We start from the raw sequence: 23,582 nt of genomic DNA on the forward strand, positions 1-23,582 counted from the left end.
ATTGCTCGAATCGTAACTGGCACAGTCAACGCTTCATATCGTAAACCCGGACGTATATGACACTATCATCATCAGCAGCAGCATCATCATCATCATCCTGGTTACGCCCACTGCAGGGCAAAGGCGTCTCCCATACTTCTTCAGTTACCCCGGTCATGTACTAATTGTGGCCATGTCGTCCCTGCAAACTTCTTAATCTCATCCGCCCACCTAACCTTCTGCCGCCCCTGCTACGTTTCCCGTCCCTTGGAATCCAGTCCGTAACCCTTAATGACCATCGGTTATCTTCCCTCCTCATTACATGTCCTGCCCATGCCCATTTCTTTTTCTTGATATCAACTAAGATGTCATTAACTCGAGTTTGTTCCCTCACCCAATCTGCACTTCTCGTATCCGTTAACGTTACAGCTATCATTCTTCTTTCCATAGCTCGTTCCGTCGTCCTCAACTTAAGTAGAAGCCTTTTCATAAGCCTCCAGGTTCCTGCCCTGTACCTGAGTACTGGTAAGGCACAGCTGTTATACGCTTTTCTCTTGAGGGATAATGGTAACCTGCTGTTCATGATCTGAGAATGCCTGCCAAACGCACCCCAGCCCATTCTTATTCTTCTGATTATTTCAGTCTCATGATCCGGATCTGTAGTCACTACCTGTCCTAATAAATATATTCATTTACCACTTCCAGTGCCTCGCTACCTATCGTAAACTGCGGTTCTCTTCCGAGACTGTTAAACATTATTTTAGTTTTCTGCAGATTAATTTTCAGACCCACCCTCCTGCTTTGCCTCTCCAGGTCAGTGAGCATGCATTGCAGTTGGTCCCCTGAGTTACTAAGCAAGGCAATATCATCAGCGAATCGCAAGTTACTAAGGTATTCTCCATTAATTCTTATCCCCAATTCTTCCCAATCCAGGTCTCTGAATACCTCCTGTAAACACGCTGTGAATAGCATTGGAGAGATCGTATCTCCCTGCCTGCCGCCTTTCTTTATTGGGATTTTGTTGCTTTCTTTATGGAGGGCTACGGTGGCTGTGGAGCCGCTATAGATATCTTTCAGTATTTTTACATACGGCTCGTCTACACTCTGATTCCGTAATGCTTCCGTGACTGCTGAGGTTTCGACAGAATCAAACGCTTTCTCGTAATCAACTGTCCCGAGTGATGACACTATGCCCCAAGTTTATTCCCCATCAATATGTCACGTGCTGCGTACTTGAACTGACTACGAGCTTGTGCCCATTGCGCTGTGAACAAAGAATTCGTGTGTGCGTAATGGTGTTGGGTTGTAGCCCCGCCACCACTGTATACGGGCCCCGATATGTCAATTAAATTTTCAATTCTTCAGTGACACGTTCCGCGTTCGCGTATCCGCTGTCACCATAACGCCAAGCAAATAAGAAAACACTCTTCCTCGCCTAAAGAGTTGACAAACAAGGAAGGAGAGAGAAACGACCCATACTCCCCGGGACGATAACCTGTCTTGTGTTTTCTTTGCTCGCCCGTGTTTCACATGGTGCCGTAGCTGATTTTCAGCTATAATACGTTTTGTTTATTTATTTATTTATTTATTTATTTATTTATTTATTTATTTATTTATTTATTTATTTATTTATTTATTTTAATGTAAGGAATTCGCTGACGGGCGGTATATCGTCGCCAGCTGTTTCTCGTTTATTAGTGGAAAATGAAAGTGCAAGTCTACCAGAGTGCCTCAAGCATTATTTCAGTGCCCTAGATGGGTGGCCCAATTCCAATTCACAGACAACTTCACACACACTTACGGAATAACGCCAAAAAAACATGATTTCAAGGATGGAAACCCAGCACGCGCAAGCGCACACACACGCACGCCATACAAACAGAGAGGTGGGAGGAAAATAAAACAACGACAGGCATGACCCTGGAGGAGGTAGTGGCCACGTGCTTGTATGTATGTGCGCATGCGCGTGCTTCTTCCTCTCCCTCGCTCACAAAGTGGCCTTGGAGCAAGTTCCAAGGGTCAAACAGGATGAACGCAGAGAGGATGCAGAGGGAGGCAAGGGAAGAAGAGCAAGGGAGATATGAAGCTTATGAAGCTTGTCCTGTGTGTAATGTTTTCTTCAGTTTTACTTGGACGGATGTGAGCGTGTATGGAGCTCGCGTGCGCGTTTCACCTGCGTATGATGATATTCTGCTCTAATTATATTCCCTTATCGACTTATGTTTCGACAGGGTCTCTAATTGCTCTACAGCCCTTGCCAAATGGCCAATGACCAGAGGTTGTACGAGTTAACGGTTCTAAGCTGCACTCGTGTACGTGTAGTACACAGGGAAACAGGCTATGTTGTGTTCCAGTGCAAAATGCGCTGCATAGAAAGACCACAGGTAAGATAAGATCATCTGCATGTTTGCGTTCTGTTTCCCTTCTTTTCTCGTGGGGGAAAAATAGTGGCGCTTGTCGGAAGCCGGCGGCGTTTGTGCTGTTGCGGCTTGAGGTGGTGTTAGGGCAAGGAATCCACCAAGCCCATCGACGAAAAGGTCCGGTAGTATAGGAATGAAGGAAAAAGGGTTTATTTGACATTAGTTACACGGTTCCAGTTGCGGAAGCCCACTCCACGTAGGAGAATGTTAAACGTTTGACTTCACATCGGCATATGTGAGCCCCGCTTCACGAAAGGTCTCCTCTTTTAATGCCGTCGTCCTCCCTAGGCGACTCGACTAGGGTGTCTGATGGCTGTATCGCGGCCAATCGCAATCGTCTAATCGGCTGCAATACCCTGCCCATGATGTTGCATCGTTCTGTATCACTCCCCCCTCCATTGCACTCCCACCTCCGATGGTATGAAATATGTGACAGGATAGCAACCTGGAAATCTTAGGTTTGCGTCGTTCTTCGGTAGCATTTGACGTCGGCCCTTTTCATCATTAGTTCAGGCTGTCAGGTAGTGGTAGGGGGTCTTTTTGTGGAACCCTCAGCAGTCGGTGTCATCGCTGCGTTGACTTCCGGGTAGGCGCTGATGATGGGTGGGGTTGCGTCGTGGAACACGTCTAATTAATGTCCTCGGTCGTGTTGAGACCTAACAGTGCTCAGATGTGCGGAACAAAGAATACGAAGAATGAAGTCGGATTGCGTCTCATAAAACTGCGACAAAAGAGTGCAAACGTCGCGGTCTTTCACTATACTCGCTAAAATGGGTTCTGGCATGGTTTCCGCTATGAAACGCCGAGCGTGAGCTTTGTAGTTAAGTGTTTAGCCTCTTGTCTTTCCGTGAAACCCGCTCGCGGCAAATGAGCGTTTGTGAATTCGGAACAAAAGCGGAGGCTTCCAGTTGCGAAACGCCAACTTACCGCGACTGTTTTTTCACAGAGGTACGATTTCGTAAGAAGACCGGAAAACAGATACAGGAGAAAAAATTATGAACGCGGTGATTTGTTAACCAGACTTTGTTCAGCTGGCAAGAATGCACGTCGGGAAAGAAAGGGGAGAGGGAAAAAGAGAAAGTAGTGACAAGAGTTCGAAAGAGTTGAGGAGAAGCTTCAGCTCAATGCCAACACCGATCTCCTTACTCAAGTACATGTAAAACGCAGAAATGCGTTTAAGATACAACCACTAGACCGATCTGAATGCAATGTATTGGACTGCAGAGGGAAAGCTGAATTCTAGTGGCTCTAGGAAGCAGAATTTTGATTTAGGATCTGAAATATTGTTTTACTAATATTCTCAGAAACCTGGTAACCTTAAAACAAATGAAATCACGAAGTATACAATTTCATCACTCTACACCAAAGCCGATATTGTTGTTGCACAAACTGAATGTGTTAGAATTTCTAAAGGAAAAAAATTACATGTAAATTTACAGCTTATGTGAGATTGTCACAATGGTTAAGAGGATATTGGTAAAGTATCACTCACAAGTTAGTGGTATACTCGTACTTCAAGGCGGTGTACAATGCATCAATTTACTTCGCTTTAGTCGTATTATTACACGCAGTTCACAGAAATGTCATACCGTTCTTTTTATTCCTGGGTTACGCGGTTGTAAAACTGATAGTCCAGTTTTCTGAATTTTTGGAGATATTAACCTAAGAAAACCGACTGACGAATCAGAAAATGTTGTTGCTACAGCCGCTAGGGTTGAACATTTCTTTTTCTTGTAAACGCCACAAGCCTCATCAAAATCGAAAATCGGTGTAGCGTTTGCTGAGAAAAAAACGTTTTCTCCGTTACCGTTTACATCGGAGCTCCCAATTAGAGCTTCGGGACTGTTTAGTCGACTACATAGAACACAGCGCGTACGCATACAGTGGAGCACTCAAAGGGGTCCCCTCGCCTTACAAGTACTGCCACCGGGAACTGAACCCGCGACCTCGTGCTGAGCAGCGCAATGCCGCAGCCACTGCGCACTACAGTTCAACATGTTGTGCAATGTGTTCAACGGGGCTGTTTGGTTCATCTTTAGAATAAAAACAGGAAAGGTGCAACACAGGACGAGCTCTTTACTCGTTCGTCCTGTGTTGCGCTGTTCCTGTTGTTGTATTTTTCTACAGATGTTGCGCAATGTTTTCCGCGCTACAAATTGGTTGACCAGCAGTGATGGTACACAGCAGCAACGGCTTACCATCGCCAACATCGCAAAAGCAACGCGCTGTGTATATGTACGCGCGTCTCCTGCCTTCGCCGCAGGCACGCGACGGAGGCTATACACGCGGCGACAAACAGGATGAGCGGCAGACCGCGCGCGCGCCCAGCGTGTACGCACACACACACACAAACACACACACAAACACACACACACACACGCACACACACACACACACACACACACACACACACACACACACACACACACACAAACACACACAGCGCGCGCGCCTCTCTCGTATACTCTCGGCGACTCTCCAGGTAAACAGCGAGCGGATCGTCGCGTGCACGGGCCACGTACGAACGACCATAACGTTCGTGTAGCGCGCGGACGGGTGCCTGGCGGCGCGCGCCGTATACGAGGAACACGCGCAATAAAGCGGCGGCGCCGGTGCTGCGTCTTCCGCCGGCAGAGAGAAGACAAGCGGCGCGCACACAATCAACAGTCAAGGCGCGCGGGCTTTTCCGCGTGTGCCTTTGACGCGCGTCAGCGGTTGCATAATATCTGAATTGCAATCGCTTCGGGCACGATGGCCGGGTAGGACTGCGTGCTCTGTTGTGCCGTCCGGAGGCATCCGCTGGTCATTTGGCAGCACGCCCTTGCTGGTTCCCCGTCTTCTCCGGGCCTCGTTGTAGTGGAGAGAGAGAGATAGATGAGAAAACGCGGAAATCGTGAAACTTGTTGTCCAGTTTTGCTCTTCGGACGGCAATTGGTGAAGCGCTGGCAGTTTCTAAATAAACAAAGTTCATCCTATCCTTATCCTGTCGTATTTCGTCATACCCGATCCTTTATGACTATCGGCTATTAGAAAATACAGCAGGATTAGACAGGGTGAACTTTGTTTATTTAGAAACTGCAAGCGCTTCAAGCCCGCGCATACAAGCAAAACTGCCGCGCGCTAACTGCCGTCCAAGGAGCACAACTGGACAGGAAGTCCCCCGACTGCTGTGTTCTCCCATATCTCTCTCTCTCTCTCTCTCTCTCTCTCTCTCTCTCTCACACACACACACACACACACACAAATATTGGGTATGTACAACTGGGCATGTGCGACATAGTATGAGCGCATTTCTGGCCAATCATCTAGAATGAACGTTTCATTGTGTTACAAAGGGTATGAAGCCTTCAGTGCATTTACATGTACAGGTATGCAGCAGTTCTCTGCATCTACGCCTCTCATCAATATTTCCCTCTCGACAGAGAGAGAATAAAGGATGCGTAGAAAGGCAGGAAAATTAACCAGAGGTAGTTCCGGTTGGCTAATCTGCCCGAGGGGAAGGGTTAAGGGGGATAAAAAGAGAAAGAGAGTGAAAGAGGAGATTGAGAAAGAGAGACGAGCACAAGCAAACCGCGTACACTATGGAGCGTTAGGGGCACGGCATTCTTAGAGTCATGAAGGCCCATAGACTGCAGGAACCTTATAACGCGAGTAAGGCCTTCAACGCGGATGTTCTTTCGAAGCATTGGCCTAAAGCTTTTAGTTCTGATAGTGGACGATTGTGCAACTGGTCGAGCACTCCGCCCTTTCGACAAGCATCATGCATCGCCTCCGTCATCGTGACGTAGACAGAAACCAGGTATACAGGTGATGTGGCTGTGCTAGTTTTATCCGCTACTGCTGCTAAATAGTGGACTCAAACAAGCTTCGCGTCATTTATATTCCAACATTGTATTGAATCTGCGCTTTTTCTTCTTGCGATTTTTCTTTTTTTTTATGTCATATCCTATTCTCGTTTTCTCTCGACCTTTTGCATGTACTTAATTTTACTACCCTTCCGGATCCCGTTTTCTTATAGCCTCTAAGTCGTATTCACAATATACCGTTATTGTTACTTTCCTCTTTTCCGTTTTGCTGTGCTATCAGTGTGAAGTTTAGAAGGTTGCGCTGCGTCGCCATTCCATTATTTTCGTGGGTAAGCTGCTTTCATGAGGGCACAGCAAAATCAACGGCGTCTCTCTTAGTTATTGTACGGGCTCCGCCAACACTGCCCCAGGCCTAAGCGCGACAGCGTTCTCCACTCGTTGGGGTAAGTCGCGTAGCTACTTGATCACTTTGCTTTAATCGATTTTTTTTCTGCGTCGTGCCAAGAAACTCCAGTTGACGTCACGTGCCGGTATTGCTGTGCCGTGCTCGGCCGTTCTCTCTACGCATATTGCAAAACCGTGCGTCTCACATGTTTACTACGAGTGGGTTTCCAAGTGATCGCGCGATGAGATATGTCCTCGGAACGCAAACGCTAGCCCAGAAGAGTGCATAGCGGATTCGATGATTCTTTCTTTCTTTCTTCGTGGCAATACCACAGCACTAAATATAACGTTACTTGCGCTACTCCGGCACGGCGCCCCGTGCCCAATCTTGCACTCGATAGCGTACATAGAACTCAAGAATTCATTAATATCAAAATATTCAACTAGTGTATTACGGGGAAAATATGTTTTTTATTTATATTTTCAGTGCTGTAGCAATGCGCCAGACAACGTACGAGTACTTTTCTGACGTGGCTGCTTCTGTGAGCAGTGCGCGTTCAAAACAAGCCCCTATACTTCGCAATCAATAGCAGACTGTAAAGGAGACCAATGCATCAAGGTACCGTTTTCTTTCCTTCTTTCTTTCCTTCTTTCTTTCTTTGGGCAACCGAGAAGTAAGTGTAGCCGTTGGAGTGAATCATTACCGAATGCGCTGGTCTGTGCGCTGCGCAAAAAAGATAAAGAAAGAAAGAAAAGAAAAAAATGGTAGGCATGCAACCATAGAAAATTCATATCAGTTTGAACTAAGGTAGAGACTCTGTACACAAGACTCTCGAGACGAATGACTTTTTAACGACCCCGTGCCTGCCCGGATTCGTATCAACTCGATCCTCAAACATTGCCGTTTGCCAGAGACGAAGGCGGGCGAATCTCAGCGGCGAGGAACGTGCAGGCACTCTGGGTTCGATTCCGAGAAACCATAAAGCGCGTGTGAACACCATTATCGAAACAAGCGACCATTGGCGCACACTCACGCGCGCGTGTGTGTGCCACTTCGATTGATTCGATCAGCTGGCACAGAACACGGGCGTCGTCTGAAAGCGATGACCAGCTTGGCTTTCTCTCGTCCCTTTCGAACAACGGCGCTCTTGGCCAACAGACAGCCCGCGATGTCGTAATCCGACCTCCCGGAGGCTGGCCTGGATCACTCGTCGACGCAGTGAACAGTAAGGTTTCTGGTAAGTTAGACAGCAGTCGCAAAACCACGCTTTCTTGAGCTCTTACAAAAGATGCTGTCTATCGAAGTGTGACGTAGGGCGCAACGACCGATTCTTTCGGTCAAGCTGACGTTCGTAAAAACTTCGTATTGATGTTAAGAAGACAATTCAGCAAAATGAAATAAATGGATAAATATGGAAAAAATGTAAAAATGGCTGAAATGTCTTTCTTTTTTATTCCTAAATATATTGCGATAACAGTATTATAATTCCCTCATTTACAAGAGCGAAATGTTGTTTGACATATTTTTCAGCCATTCCCTCGGCTGTGAACACATTTGCTGCGACAGCAGCGATCCTCCTGCAGCGAAGACTACAATTTCGTTTTTTCTTTGCCACTTTTTCGTTAAATAACTGAGCTCATCCAGCAAGAAGCCAGCGGTTACAAGGTTGTTGGTCGGGGCGCGGTCGAAGAAAGATATTTATGTATTTTAAATAAGTTGTTGATCGCCTTCCTCGCTCTTGTGCGGATATTTATACCGTTCATATCTTCTCCTCATCTTCTGTTCCCTTTCCACATTTTCCCAGTGCAGAGTAGCCACCCAGACAGCATTCACCCCGGCGATTGGCACAGGTCGCGCCACCTACCACAACTGGCTAGGGTGCCTCAACGCGCCCCCTCCTCCTCCCCTCATTCTGCGCTACGTGCGGCAGGCGAGGAGGTCATCGAGGCAACTTAAAACCCCTTAAACTTCGTAAAGTAGCGACACTCTCCTCCTCCGCCTTCACACCTCTTCGTTTCTCCTCTCTTTCACGCTCCCTCCTCGACCAACGTACGCAACCCTCCACTCCGGAGACGCTTCTCGAGCGAAAATGGCGCTGAAGCAGGGCGCGAGGGCCCACGTGATGCTATTAAGCCAATAGCGACGCGGCGTCGGCCAGAGCGCGAGAGGAGGAGGCGGTATTCTTCAAAGTGAGGCGCTACTTTACGAAGTTTAAGGGGCTTTAAGGCAGCTATACGTGTGGCCACCAAGGAGCGACTCGCGGAGACTGATGTTCGCGCTGGATAGCGCGACATGCTCGCCGCCACCACGCCGAAACACCTCGCCATTGGTGACACGTTCAGCATTTCTCGCACCGCCGTCGCCACGTAAAAACAAGCGCCGCCGATTGGTTCAACAGCGTTGCGACTGCAGTAGTGCGACTCAAAAAAAAAAAAAAATTAGCAGCGAGTGACTGGACCAGAATAGTCGCCTTTCCGCCAAAGCGACCATTTGCGGCCAACGTCGTAGCGTGATCTCAGGAAGACGCCGGTGTGAATGGTGCCTTAATCTGGCTAACCTCTCTCGCTTTGATCTCTTAATTTCGCTAGTTCACAAAGCTTGTTTAAGGGCCGCTATTTAAATCCGCAAACCCCCAACAGCGACATCCAGATTTCATCTGAGAACTCCGCATTTACTATAATTAATTATGTTAGCAAATTATTATTTGACTAACTGATTGAACTACGAAAGTCGAGCAGACCGCTTTCATCATATCCTCCCAAAGAACCAAGAATTTTAACGGGGCTCCGGCGCGGACGACGGCGCCTTGAACAACAAAAGTAATAAAAGCGTAAAAACAGGCTCCAATTTTTTTGATGGCCTAGACAGACGATCTAAGCACCGCTGCAATAAAATATTAATTGTATTTTCTAGAGCGACATTTTATCCTTGAGCCGGCCTCCTCGTTTTGCGTAAAAAACCCACCTTTACTTGGTCAGTGACCGAAGCTTATATTAATCAAACCTTAACTTAATTGCAGCATCTATATACATTACCAAGTTCAGTGAGGAGGTGGCAGTAGAAACGTGCCTAAATAACATATAATCCAGGTTAGAACTGTTATAAGGTACTTAAGAAATGAAAAAAGAAAAACCCACAACTATAAGTACGAAGAACTATCCAGCTTCCCGGCGCCTATCAATAATATATTCAGCATGATTTCGCAACAAATACGTGATGTGCATCAAATTGGGCCTAGCATGGCAATATTCATGTTTCGCCGCACTTTCATGTTATCAATTATCGTGTTGCGTTAGATAATTAAATGAAGATTTAACTGGCCCATCGCAGGCTGTAAGAATTAAGTACAAGACACAGCTAAATGGATGGCTTAACTCGCAACCTGATCATTCTTTTTTTTTTTCGCTAGGTGGTTGTAAGAGGCGAAATATATTATGCCGACTTAGAGCACGATTGCTTAATTTTCTCAGAGCAGTAGATTCGTGTCGTCTTCGGGCCACGCGGGCGCCACGGAAGCAAGGTAATTGCACAGAAATTATTTTCAAACACAGAGGCAAGTCGGACAGCACCTACGGTCATTTCATCTGCACACCCGAAGGGAGAGCCGATTTCTGTATACGTAGCGTCTATTGTATACATAGACGGGATGTAACCTTAGTTGTGCTAATTCGCTCAAAGAGAACGACCCCGCCGCGAGAACGTCACCGTGCCTTGGTTTTGAAACAACGTTAATTTTCGAAGCACGAAAGCTCTATATTGCAGTAAGTCTTACGGACCTATATCTTATTACAGAAGCGAAACCTGCCGCTTCACATTCACCGTCTGCATATACATCTGACTTAACTTACAGCGCGTACGCTTTTCTTTCTTTCTTTCTTTCTTTCTTTCTTTCTTTCTTTCTTTCTTTCTTTCTTTCTTTCTTTCTTTCTTTCTTTCTTGGCAATGTTCTCAAATGCGTTAACCAAGCAACAGCACCTATAGGGCCCAGTGGCGTCGACCCCGTGATGTTACGGAGTCGCTCTTCGGAGAATACGAGCTAACTTGTCGTTTGCTTGAACGCGAATTTGTCGTTCCATATTGATCGGCACCCACAATCAGCAAAAGATAAAATAAAATAAAGAGAGGAATGATGCAGCCATTGCTTTCATTTTTCCACTACTCGCACTCGATCGATAATTTCTGCATGTAGACAGAGCCAACGAGCGCCTACCACACAAAATGGAAACGGGCAGAGCGAAGCACGCCTGGGTCTAAAGCGGCATCGCGGGACTGTTGTGTACCAAGCCTGCAGTGTCCATCTTCCAGTTTCGACAGACCAGATTGCTGCCACTGCTTCCGCGGCCAAGGGACCGGGCCGTTAGCCACCAATTAGGCGAAGTCGCTGGAGCAGCGCGCCCCTCGAACGATATGGCTGTTGCGAGAAAATTGATGGCTTCCCTTCTGAGCGTATATAAATGGATGGCCCAGGCGTGCGCGTCTTACTTGAGAAACCGAAGGAGCGGGTGAGAGAGCGGGTGGTCGTTTTTTAGTCCCGAGGATCGTTAACTGCCATTGTAACTGCCGTTGTGGTTTTTCTTCTCCAGCCTGCTGTCTTTCGTCGTTTTGAAGCCGCCCAGTACTGGAGAGTGAGTATGATTATTTGAGCAACCGGTGAAATCACCTGCTGCCCAGTTACGGTATAAGCTTTTTATTTATTTATTTATTTATTTATTTATTACTCGCCCCCCTCTCTCTCTGCTGCAGTCACTTGCCGCTTGTTACATCGCTTTCACACACACACACACACACACACACACACACACACACACACACACACACACACACACACACACACACACACACACACACACACACACACACACACACACACACACACACACACACACACACACACACACACACACACACACACACACACACACACACACACACATGCACATGCACATGCAGCACACACACGCATACACACAATACGGACACTCAACACGCACAGACAACAGACACACGCATGAGACATACACACACGTCTTGCTCACCATCCGCCTTACTATCCGTTCAACTCACCACATGCGCTGGCGCCATTGCTTCCACGCGCTCGGTATATTCCCACCCGCGCCCTCTTTGTCAAAAGAACAGCCCCGTGGCTCCCGTTCAGCGGGGCCGAAGCATCGGCAGAGCTCGACTGCAGGCGCCAATATCTCCACTCTAACGAGCGTACGATTGCTCAACGCACACAGGCTGTGTTCTTGTTAGAAAACCGCGAAGTGCAGGGAGCGTTAAAGGGAAAGCGCGAAAAATAAAATGAAATTAAAAGAAAGAGAACGCGAAATTAACTTGACCTTTGGGAATTACCTAAAGGGCGCACCTAGAGCAATTTATATTTCCACGTGCGCCAAAAATCGTTTTCCTAAACTGTTTTCTTCGCTGTCGAAGAACAGCGTTTCCCACTCGCTGCTGGTTACGCAAAACTGTCTAGTTGTCATCGTTCTTCTTTCTTATTGCGCTAACGCAACAATTCCACGCAGTCATGCGTACGGCGTCGGCAAGTGCCTATCTAAGCGTAAAGCACTGCTCCTCGTGCGACACTTTGTGGCTGAGCTGTCGAAATGGAAATGGGAGAACATTGTCTTCTCGCTCAGACATTCGCGCCGACGGAGTACAAAGACCCAACTTTTCCATCAGAGACTATGCCTGGGACTTAGCCGGCATGACGGTTACCTTCATTCGTGGAAAAGGGTTGGCTCGTTATATGCGGAGTGTTCCAGCACACTTTAGTCAGCGTTATAAATTATGTCACAGCACTCTAAGAGGACGCTACCAATTGCACGTTTTTGGTTTTTGCATGGATCAAATCTGAATATTTTTTGTAGCCTCCTTAATTGCGTAAGTAGTCCAGATTAATTAACCAGCTTCGCAATTATTCACTTTCGGACAAAACTTCTAATGAGAATGTTGTAGACTGTTTCAGGAAACAGCAAATTCTGTGGCTACTGGATTCCTACTTGTTATGTAATCCTTTTTCTGAGTCGTAAGGAAAGAATGACAGTGAAATATGAAAATAAAAATGAAAATGAGCAGCTTAGGGCGCAGAACAAAAATTAATAGGCAGTAAGTTGGAAGTTCGAAGCTTCCGAATTAGATGTGCCCTCAAGATCTCTACCACTTTCTCACTAATGTTTGCCCTAAAGTTCATACTTGTGAAGCTGGTTAATTAATTTCGACTAATTATGCAATTAAGCAGAATACAAAGGTTACTGAGACTTGCTGCATACAATAGGCAACAACATGCATTCGGTCGCCGTCGTCCCAGAGTGTTTCCACTTCTCTACATTTTACTTAAGTTAGCAGGAACACGAGGTATATCGGACACTCCGCTAACATTGCTATGTTAGTGAGAGAAAGAGTGAACTTTAATGAGAACCAGCAGTTTAGTCGGCTGAGTCTAGGCCTCCCACGATGGAACGTCGAGGTCTTGCCTCTTCGTCGCTTCGCAGGCCTGCTGGGTCGCCCAGAGTTGGTCGTCGAGATGGGAGCTGCGCAAGGCGGCGTGCCATCTCGACGAGAGGGTCACGGGATTAAGGTCTGGGTATTGATGTTTGCACTCCCATGGCATGTGAGCGAGTGTTGCTGATTAAATTTTACAGATCTCACAAGCCACAGCTCTTAAGGTATTTTTTTTTTCTGCTACGGATGCGCGGTACCCTGAAAATATGAAGGAAAGTCTGTTTATCGAGAAATTTCTGCCTCTACACTTGTGATCAAAATCTGACTCGCAGAAGTGTCAACTAACCAAAGATGTTGGCTGTAGCAGCGGAAGGAGAGAAGTTAGGGACGATTCAAAACAAGACGACTCTGTTTTACAGCTCATCACACTCATTGTGCGTCGCGCACGCATGGGTAAATACGAATCGAAACACGTGACTTGCATCCCACACCATTTTATTCACGTCATTTTCGCGTTAAATGAAAGATAATACACTACGGGACCGTTTCCTAGCCCGAGGACTAAACTAAACACGCGTCCGCAAGTCGCACTTCAATTTGCACTACTGCCGTAATCATTGTTCGAATATTGGTTACGTGAACGCCACGTCGCTGCAGACATCCCGTATGCCTTTTCCGTCTGGACACACATGCGTTCACCCGTATCCTTTGTTTCAAGCACTTCAAACACCGTGTTCAAATTTGACAATTTTATGGCAATGATGCCCACTGTGCTAAACGCTAAGATGTGGGTAGTTGAGCCTCTGATTTACTTCGAGCTGTGCAGCGATAAGAAACGGCACAAACAGCAAACCGAAATGGCTGTAACGACATGCATAGATGGCGCATGAATCTCATCCGGTTGGTACATTACCACAGCAAACTGTAAACCGAATCGCAGAACATGAGACAATAAGATGCAGTGATATGTGCCGCACTTTTGTATTGTATCTCCTGCTCTACGATTCTTCTGACAGTTTATCCCCGATATAGACTGCCATGGTCTAAGCACCTCTACGCGAATCAACGCTATGCGCTTATTTCCATCTATCCTAAGCAGTTCTTAAAAGTAATACTTGCTTTACTGCCCAAAATAGGTCATTCTGGTAAGGCTCATTGCAAACACAACCGCTAAGAGCAATCATGTTATTCGAAGGAACACTCGTCGCATTGCACAAGACCTCCTACGCTTCCCCTAAACCCCATTGTTTCTACGTTGGCTCGGAGCTGCATTGCAAAAGACATCTTCACGTGTTCGAAAGCGCCGGCACTTGAAAATTTCAATTCGACGCAGACAAGAAGGCAGTTAGTCGGCGAGCAAACAAATCCACACGCGCTCGTCAGGAAGGAGAAAGTAAGAGCCCGCAAAGCTTGCCAGCAAATCGATAATGAAGAGGACTGATCACGCACACACACACACATACACACACAAAAAAAAGAAACAAGAAAAGGAACACGAACTCTAGAGACTCGGCAGTCTCGACAACGCACACTCATCCGAGACTGAAAAAATGTTTGCAGAAGGACGCAGGGACCCAGGCTTTTTAAAGTGTGCACACACCGTAGTACAGCCCAGCACGTGCAATAAGCCACAGGGATGTCAAACAACGTGCGCTCTTAAGTGCGTGCAGATTTAGCCGGACATTCGGGATGGAACGAAATCCCCCGTTGACATGACAACGAAATGTTTATGAAGTCGGGAAAGCGCGCACTGCAAATATCTCCTGCGGCGGCCGGTAAGCTGTGCTACACTTTTTTTTTAATACTTGTGTTCTTTGTACTCCACTAAAGTAATACCATGCAGCCTTTACGAGGTTCAGGGTTTCCGCGACACCGCTGAGAGGCTGTATAATCGCAGCTTATACTATATTCGCCCTTGTAAATGCCTCACTTCGTGATTGGCCAGTGCCATTGCAATGAACAATCATGATGACCACCGTACGATGGCTACCGTACCACCTACAGGTCACGGTATGGTCAGCTCTTATACAAATAAAATTGTGCTGGTGTCGTAAGGCAGTCTCAGCAGCCGTTGAGCGCTATCATCGGCAAGCTTTCGCAGACGCATGGCATTGTAGAAAAGCCGTGACTGCATCCAGTTGTAAAATAAGTGTCACTGAGTAGTTCCTCGTGCAAGTGAAACCCTCCGCTCAGCAGTGGTGGCTTCTCATCTTCAAGAACAAGCTCGACAAATTTGACAGCGAAAACGTTTAGTGACCATTAGAGCACGTTTGTGTGGCGCGGGTGTGTGACACGGGTGCAGTGACACGGGTGATAAGGCGTGCATGCAATCTATAGACGTCTCCCTGACACCTTTATCTAAGTGTAGACTTCTTTTTGTGTGTATATAAGTTTACATACTCTAGTACATGTACAGACGTAACATAGAAAAGGACTGCTTGAAAGTGAAGCTGGTAATTAAGTAGACTCTTTCGTTGATTGCGAGATTATATAGACATCAAGTTCATACAACGTCTTCAGAGATGTCTATAAGTGAGAAACAGCAAGTTTTGTGAGGGAATGTCGAGGCATAGTTGCGCAACGATGCTAGAGCAACGGTTAATGCACTAACACAGGCTATTTTTGTGTCATTCGTTTAGGTATTAAGCCGTCGTACGCGTCTAATAAGCGCACTGCATGGTTTTATTACGATGAAATACCAACTGATCAATTTCTTGTGATACAACACACAGTTGGTGTGACGTGTTTTTTTTATATCTTACTGTGACATTATGCAACCCATCGCTGTAGCGTCATATAACTGTGACGTAAGTGACACGTGTTCCCTGTTTTGTAAACTCAACTATTACAGCATGCATGTTTGGAGGCTGCTTGTGCTCCACTTTACTCATGACAAGTATTCTTCTGCATATCAGCGTCGTGTCCTCATTGCATAATTTTCTTCTTATTCAAGGTTTCCTTGCTTGCTTTCAGCCAGTGTGAAAGGTTTTCATTATTCCCTAACTCTTATTTAGTCTCTGTTCTTTAATGCCTTGTTTTTGGCTACAATTTCGGTATAGCGGGCTCTCCAGCAGACGAAATTTTCCATTTTGTCGTAGTTAATGAACAACAATTAACAACAACGACGATGATGATGACAACAACTACTGCAACATAGTACTACAAGTCCAAGTGAATTCTGGTACACACAAAGTAGGCTCGAAGCCCGGGACAGATTTCAGACTTCGGATGTCTTCGCGCCTGTCCCTATGTATAGCTCCGCCAGCGCTGTACAGTTCTAAGGGATACGCGGCAAAGGTGTAGTGACAGGGGGCGAGCTCTTTCGAAGCAATTGAGAGGGAGACAACAATACCTGAAATCCTCACTCGCGAAGCGCATTAGGCTCGTTTCGAAACGCGCCGCGCTCAAGACAGATTGCAACAACGTCCCGGCAGAACATAATTGGGCGTTCAAAGTCAAATGCTTTTTTCTCTGCGCAAACACAAATGGCATCGACTGCACGTAGAAACATATAGAAGGGGCAGACATGAAAACGTCCGTGCTTTTCCTTTATTGATATTATTTTCTTTCCTTCTTTCTTCAGCTTCCAAAAGTGAACGCCTCTTGGGAACTGCTCGAAGAAGATAAGTTGTTTGTGGGAAAAGCGATTGGCGAATGCGACAAGTTGGAGAGGCCCACCGTTCGCCTCTTCATCATTTTCTTTTTACAGCGCACGTATATCTTTCTTCGTGCTATTTTTCGATCCGAAGGCTGAAGAGTCAGCAGATAAATGTCTCTTCGAGTGCGCGTCATGATGTCGAAACGTCAGGAAAAAGAAAAAAAAAAACGCTCGAGGGAAGAAAAGCGATGACGTGCTAGCTGTAGGAACAAAAGTAAGACGAAAGCAACACAACGATGCAAGAAGCCCGTAATGCGCATTTCGCGTCGAGTTTTGTAAACAGCTCACTTTAGCAAAACCAAACTAAGCGCAGAATGTGCAACGTCAAAAGTCTTTTTTTTTTCACCTCGACTGTAGTTCTAAACAATCGATACCAATGTCAAAGCGTGCCTACAGCATTACACAGACAGCAAAAAAAAAAAAGAACAGTGGGGGCTTATATAAAACGCTTCAATCTCCTTGTAGCACACCACTTGAAACAGAACGCACACTCTTACTAATAACCGTTAACGATAGACCGCCACCAATCCTCAATAACTCTGCTGCATTAGCCTGACTCATTTTTATGCAGGTTGGAAAAATGATGTGGAAAATGATTGGTGAGGACATACTAACGCAGATTTCTAATTCCGTGCGCCCCAATTTCCTCGAAAAGATAAAAGATCAAATGAATGAAGAAGGTCAGACGAACGTTGAGGGGTTTTGTACGAGTGTGCTGGTGTGTTTACCTGACCTGCGTGAGGCCGAACGGTTACCAGCATCAGACGGCATTGATTTGCTTCCACTCCAGGCGGAGCGCACGTGCGCTTCCGGACCCCGGCGAGCAGACGATCTTCTGACTTGCGTTTTTGCGATTTCAACTGGAAACTATTTGCTGAAAGCTGCCCCTCTTTAAGCGTCCGACTGCGTGTGGAAGCACGATTTCGCTCCGCCACTAAAGTTTCAGACAAAGAAAGCCAGGAAAGAAACAAAGCAATATAAAGTTTTCCGCCCATTTCATCTGAGGTAACCTGCTTTCATCCAACCGCGCTGTAGCCCACGAGCCGCGCACCAGGATGGAGCTTCATAAATCGCACCCTGTCAAATTCCTCCCACCCCCCTCACAACCCCTCGCTTTTTCCCCCTCGTTTTTTTAACCTTACTGCTGCGCTCAATGTCGAGATGGCTCGTCATTGAAGCAAATCGCCCGAAACAGACCGGCTACATCACACGAGTCATCGGCTTACGCCCAGAATACGCGCCCAGCGCGCGAATTAAGTAGCTGCTGACCGCGAAACATAGCGAATGTAATGAGTGCCAAGAAGCGATGCGAGGATACGCACGAACAAAAAAGAAAGGGCGTAAAGGCGTGGCAGAGAATACCTCTGTACTGAGACCAGTGTGAAATAACAACAGCGTCGGTTCTGGAAATGTTTGCCTGGGCATACGCCTGGTATAGCGTCACCGGCCTGGCATGCTATTCGAAATGAGACTGATGATGCATGAAGCGACGGACTCATACAGAGCGCACACGCACACGGCATGCACAAGTAACAGGCACACACGGTATAACAAGCAACTAGTGAGTCTGGTTCAGGCCATGTTACGGAAGATTAATAGCGCATTCGTTGCACGTGAAGCGGCGGCAGCGCTGCTCCAAGAACATGTTGCCGAGTTTTGAAGTACAACTTCGCGCACGATGCAAACACGCTGTGCAATCGGTTGTATACCGGCACCGTTGGCATGCGTTGATTGCATGCAATTCAATTACTTGCCGCTAAAGGTGCATGATGGTGAAAAAAGAAAGCGAGGGAAAGACAGGTAGTCCTAAACTCAAAAAAATAATAATAATAAAGTTTCGACTAAGTACACTGAACTGAAGAAAGGCGGATAAAGGAATTGAATTAAGAGTGAAGAAGCAATGAAAAATAATTACGCATGTGACAAGCACGCAGCAAACACCCCACCTTGAAGTCTTCTATCTGTCCCCGACTTATTATGTGGACGATTAGAGGGCACCTATAGCTGTTTGACCGAAAGGCAGTGCGCGTTTTCTTCAGCTTTAGAATTGGGGGCGCAAGGCACTGGGCCCCCAAGCCGCGTTGCATCGGTTACTCTTGGGTTTAGATGAGCAGCAGAGTTTGAGGATTGGGTCGAATACAGACAGCGTTGGGTTGAGCGCTCGGGACGCCGCAGTGTGGAAAATAGAAAGGTGCTTGAAAGCAAAAAAAAAAAAGAAGGAACCTCTTTTCTTACATGTGAAAACGAACAGAATGCATTTTTGAGCAAAAAGAGCGAACAGTGTAAGAAACGTAATCACTGTGTTAGTACCGGTTGGTACTACGAATTAAGTGTGCGATTCTAAGCCAAGCAAAGCCAATCGAAGCGAAGTGCTCTTAGTTGGTGTTTTCTTGTGTCGCGCTGCGAAAAAAGCTGAGTTCACCTGCGTGAAATGGCGAAAATCAGTTGAAGTAAATAGAGTTTGCTCTGCGACCATCTGCTGTACGTCATCACTGTCGCCCGCGAGGGCGGCCCAAGACGGCTTGGGGGCCCATGCTAGTTTTCGATTTTTGGGTCTTAGGTTAAAGCGAACGCAAGAACCCAAGACTGGCTTGGGTTCTGCGCATGCACACTTGTGGCGCGCAATTTTCTTGGGTCCCCAAGCCGCTTGGGCCCCCAATTCTAAAACTCTGCAATAAGGAGAAGGCGCGACATCAACGCTACTACTACTCGACCACGCGTGTATGTTCAACCCGCTTCCCCAACTCTTTACAGAAGTAACGCGGGGAAACTAAAACGAAAAACACTTTCATGTGGACGACAACGAAGCGCAACAACGTGTTTGCTTCCTTACGATGACGTAGGAATTCGGCTTATTTTATCGATGGTTTTTTGACAGGCTACCAAACATTGACCTTGGAGCACTTCTGTAAGCAACGCCACACAGTGTAACGATTGAAGGCTCTACTTGCATTTATCGTGAGATCCGGGGAAATTTAGTGCTGTGGGGAGACAAAAGAAATAAACTTTCACAAAAGATATATTCAAAACTGGCTTCGAGGGCGTGTCGCATTTTCCAAATCGAACAATGCAAACTGGGTGCGTTTGGCCCGACTCGGATGCGCGTACACACACATACACAAATAATCACTCGCTTTCTCACTCACTCTCTCCAAATGGAGGATACAGATGCTCAGCGAAGCCCTCGCCCAAAACACCTTGAGAATATGGTACACTGTATATTCCATTTCCAGGTCGTGCAAACTTTGCATACGTCAGACATGCCCCTGAGAGAGAGCACGATTATGCGCGAAGAGTTAGAGATGCTGTCTTTAATGAAAAGTTGTATGTCTGCCTGGCTAAACGGCCTGGTGTGCTGCTGCAGTTGCAGTTAATTGTCGGGTGAAAGTAATGACATGCATCTTCTCACCTGGCACTTTCGAGCTTGCTCATGCATTTCCATGTTTAGGGACTCGAAAGTTATGTTCATCCACCGAAAACAGCTAACGCGAGAGGTTGTCGAGGCATTCCACACCCTTAGAAATGAGTGTAAGTTTTCATTAGTACACCTTGCATAATATTTTACGACAAAGAAGTGGAGTTGATCGCGCAACACAAATTCTATTATGTTATCCTATAACCACGAAATGTAATATTAGTTTTTGTTTGTTGCTTGTATACTGCGCTCACGTTCGTTCAAGGTAAAGTATATAGGTATAGTGTTATGGTGGCTTTGCCAAATAATTAGTTGAAAGTCAGTGACGGTCCCGTTTGCTACCTGTCGCCTCGTGCACACAGTTTCACTGTGCTGTATTCAATGCGATGCATTGCAAATCCCGACTATTGTACCATAATGTGATATGTCACAATACACGTAATGGCTATGTTTTCTGAAACCGAACAATAAACAACTGTACAATATGTTTAACGGAACCTTATAGGTGTGTGCGCCAAGATCTTCTATCATGTAAATAAAAAGAAAATACGTTGGAAATGAACACTATAAAAAATGAGTTAAATCATTCTGTCCAGTGGCAGGTCCGAACTCATACCCCAGAATCAATTGCCATCTCCGACGGCTTGTTGCTTCTACATAGTCTGATCTGACCAGTGCAATGGTGAGCGAGGCTCGCCTTCCAAGCTGCGGCGACGAAGATGATTTCGGGGCTGCACAACTTTGCCCAAATAATGATCCCCACATTGCACAGGCACTCACTGGTATATCCACAAGGCTCAAAACCGCAGGAAACCGACGCAATTCTTGCCGACGAAATGGGGGAAGTAAACGGCCGCCATGACGTCATCGTGCACCCGGTACGCAGTAACTGTTCATTCGGCGTGAACTTTGCCCACGTAACGCACACACCGCATCCGTCCAAAGTGAGGAAAACGGCAATCATCGACGATTCCGTACACGGAGGGGAAAAGCGAAGCCGCACCTCTCCACGGTCGAAAAACGTTGCCGTATGTTCCGTGCGGTACGAAGCAAACAAGCAAATAAAAAAAAGGGGGGGCTACGGGCGCCTTCCAACTCACCAGCTCGATCCCCACGGCGCCGCGCTAGTCCTCGACTAAATCCAACAAGGCGGAGCTCCATCGCGTCCAAGCGATTCGGCACGAGTGACGCAAGTTGCCTCTGGGCAAGAAGACGCGGCGGCGGAGGCGCAGGTAAAATCGAGAATAAGAACCAGTCGGTCATATGCCACGCTCACCAAAGGGGAGAAAAAAAGAAACGAAAACAGAGAAAGAGGGCGACGGAAAAGAGGAGAGGGCACAGCAGCGGCCCGTGGAAAATGGCAGGCGAGACTGAAACAGGAGGAGGGCGTCAGGACGAGGCTCCACCGGGGACTTGCACCTGTGGGCGACCTTCGGGCGACGGGCAAAAAGGGGTGGAGGAAAGAGAAGGGGAAGAAAAATAAAAGAACGGCCGATTGCGCGCGCATCGAATGAAAGCGGCTTCCTCGCCGGCTTTGCGGCCTCTGGATCGCTGTAGCAGTGCGTGAGCAGGCACGGAAGGGGGGGCCGGTCGGAGCTCGTGTAGATGCCTATCTGGTACCGCGCTTTCCGGTACGCCCTGACCGCGCCACATATATGCGCGGGAACACAAAGCAGGATCCTTGCGCGCGCTCCGCTCGTCGCTCGTCGTCTTCTCGCACGAACACTTGGCGCGACGCTGTCGTCGTCGGTGTTGTAGAAGCCAGACTGGCAACCGCGAAAGCAACCGAAACTACCAAGAAAGCTGTCTCTGCACTCGGCGCGCGCTAAATATTTACTAAGTCCATATATGTAGCGGCTACAGCGAATCCCTCGAGGTCTTCGCGAGGAAACATTGCAAGGTTTCAGCAAGTCCCGGCCGTCATCGTCTGAGACGTTGCAGAAGCTGGCTATACGTAAACGCGTGGATCTGTGGCGCCTCTCACGGAACGTAGTTTGTTCGTTGGAGCGGCCAGGAAGCTCGCACGCCGCGTGTTTTTCCTAGACGATATCCCAGTGGAACATCGGTTATGCGCGACTACATGCATAAGTGAACGTGCGCTCGAAATCTCGCAAACTGACTCGCAAAACACCGAGCGCTCATATCACTAAACAGACACTATGAGGTTTATTAGCTTCGAACCTAACCCTTCTCTCGGAAATAGAAACTGACCTATGTGGGAATCTTGGCCCCTAGAAAAAAAAAAGAAAAAGAATCCTACGATAACTTTTTTCCTAAGATCAAATTCTAGCCGGTCCTGATGCTGGACGTATTACTATGGAAGGCCTGCCGACAAAACAGCAAGCATCACTTACGAACGAAAAGCTTTATGAATCCGGCCCGTCTGTTCGCTGCCATCGTGTAGTTCCGCACTCGATGTAGACGCCCATGCAGCTACATTGAAGCAGGCGCGGTGAGCCCCTCTTTTCTTTTGGAAATCTTTCCGCTTACGGTGTTACAGCAACATTATTTCCGCAGTAATACAACAGCCCAACAACAACATGTTTTATGCGAAGCATATTACGAGGGCTCAACCCAGGTCCTCAGGCGCGGCGGTGACCATGAAATCACGTGACACCGTGACGTCACGACAGAGGAGAAGTGGCTTTGGCTCAACTCTTGCAAGACGGGCTGGGTGGGAATCGAACCAGGGTCTCCGGAGTGTGGGACGGAGACGCTACCACTGAGCCACGAGTACAACGCTTCAAAGCGGTACAAAAGCGCCTCTAGTGAATGCGGTGTTGCCTTAGAAACGCGCTGTTTCTAAGGCGTGCGTCTCTTGCTCAGGCACACATTTCGTTGCCGCGCCGAACGCTGCTTTGCTCGACGCTCACCGCGTCCAATGCGGGGCGCGTAGTCGCTGCCCTGTAGCCCATTGTCTTACACCCCTTGGCGGGTCGACGGGAACGCTGTCGCGTTCCACTCTTGAAGGCGAAGAAGTAATGCATGAGTTGTTTCTTCGTCTAGCCGAACCAAATATAGCCAAGCAACAGCAGTTCACCAGGCTAAACAGTGGTTCAACAACTAAAATAAAGGCTAGTATGCTTCGCATCCTGGGCTTAACCTTACCTAAGCCACAGCCATTTTTTTCGTCTTCTGCATGAACTATCGAGGCTATACATGTGATTACAACGCCGAGGTACCGGAATTGTGGGCTACAATGTTCTGCAAATTTAAAGTAATAATTACTGCGACGACGATCTGGAGACATGTCAATACGTGGAAGCAATACCTAGCATTTCTACAGATATATATATATATATATACGTGCGCGCTCAAGGCATCTTTTTGAAGCATTATCAATGAAAAACTCGCCTTGGTGCCTGCCATCCTCAGTCACTATCATGACTTAAATAAATCGGGGAAAAAATGGATTAAGATTACGTTTTAGTGGATACCATCGCAACTTGGTGTCACTGGCAGCGAAAGAGCAGAT

General features: G+C 47.1%; 1 protein-coding gene across 2 annotated transcripts in view; it reads right to left on the bottom strand.

Moving 5' to 3' along the window:
• The window catches only part of LOC135905462 (adenylate cyclase type 5-like), a 291,632-nt gene that overhangs the window by 212,866 nt on the left and 55,184 nt on the right, over nt 1-23,582 (bottom strand). Inside the window, exon 1 of one of the 2 annotated variants that reach the window (XM_065436412.2) lies at nt 21,208-21,267. The exons of the other annotated variant lie outside the window; for it this stretch is intronic. The gene's annotated coding sequence lies outside the window, so the exon portion shown is untranslated. Of the gene's footprint in view, nt 1-21,207; nt 21,268-23,582 lie in introns of those variants that run through there. 2 annotated transcript variants of the gene reach the window in all.

The sequence above is a fragment of the Dermacentor albipictus genome, chromosome 1 (genome assembly GCF_038994185.2).
Source record: "Dermacentor albipictus isolate Rhodes 1998 colony chromosome 1, USDA_Dalb.pri_finalv2, whole genome shotgun sequence".
NCBI lineage: Eukaryota > Metazoa > Arthropoda > Arachnida > Ixodida > Ixodidae > Dermacentor > Dermacentor albipictus.